The following is a 1,214-nucleotide window of genomic DNA, read 5'->3' as shown; positions in this document are numbered from 1 at the left end:
CACTGGTTTGCACTGGGGGCACTGGGAGGTACTGGGAGGTGCTGGGTGGCACTGGGAGGCACTGGGTGGCACTGGGAGGAGCTGTGGGCACTGGGAGAAGCTGAGTGGTACTGGGGGCACTGGGGGCACTGGGGACACTGGGGGGCACTGGGGACACTGGTTTGGGCTGGGGGCACTGGGAGGGGTTGTGTTGTGCTGGGGGCACTGGTGGACCCTGGAGGGCACTGGTTTACACTGGGGGCACTGGGAGGTGCTGAGTTGTGCTGGTTTGCACTGGGGGGCACTGATTTACACTGGGAGGTGCTGGTTTGGATTGGGCTGTACTGGTTTGGACTGGGGGCACTGGTTTGGACTGGGGGCACTAGTTTGGACTGGGTGGCACCGCAGTGCTGGGAGGAGCACTGGGAGCCACTGGGAGGTGCTGGGTGGCACTGGGTGGCACTGGGAGGTGCTGGGTGGCACTGGGTGGCACTGGGAGGTGCTGGGGGCACTGGGTGGCACTGGGAGGCACTGGGAGGAGCTGGAGGCACTGGGAGGTACTGGGAGGTACTGAGTGGCACTGGGAGGAGCTGTGGGCACTGGGAGAAGCTGGGTGGTACTGGGGGCACTGGGGACACTGGGGGGCACTGGAGACACTGGTTTGGGCTGGGGGCACTGGGAGGGGTTGTGTCGTACTGGGGGCACTGGGAGGAGTTGTGTTGTGCTGGGGGCACTGGTGGACCCTGGAGGGCACTGGTTTGCACTGGGAGCACTGGGGGGTGCTTGGCAGTGCTGGTTTGCACTGGGGGCACTGGTTTGCACTGGTTTGCACTGGTTTGCACTGGGGGCGGTGCCCCGCGGTGACGGTGCCCCCACCCCAGGCAGGATGCGGGGGGCACAGCGGGCTCTGTGCCTGCTGCTGGTGGTCTCAGCCTCGCTGGCCGCGCTGCTCCTGCACCTCTGGGCCCCCAAGGGCCCCCCCAGCGTGGACCTGCGCCGGCCCCCCCACCCCGAGCGGCTGCCGCCCCCCCTGCCCCCCCCTGCCCGCACCTACCCGCACGTGCCCTTCCGCCTCAAGGACGACGTCATGGAGTGAGGAGGGACCGGGGGGCAACGGGGAAGGGGGGGGGGGACACCCCTGGAATGGGGACATGGGGGGGGACACCCCTGGAATGGGGACATGGGGGGGGGGGACACCTCTGGAATGGGGACATGGAGGGTGGGGGGACCCCTGG

The sequence above is a fragment of the Empidonax traillii genome, unplaced genomic scaffold (assembly GCF_003031625.1).
Source record: "Empidonax traillii isolate 1590-97213 ecotype Southwest subspecies unplaced genomic scaffold, ASM303162v1 scaffold3174:size14667, whole genome shotgun sequence".
Taxonomy (NCBI): domain Eukaryota; kingdom Metazoa; phylum Chordata; class Aves; order Passeriformes; family Tyrannidae; genus Empidonax; species Empidonax traillii.
Note: the sequence above shows the minus strand (reverse complement) of the source record.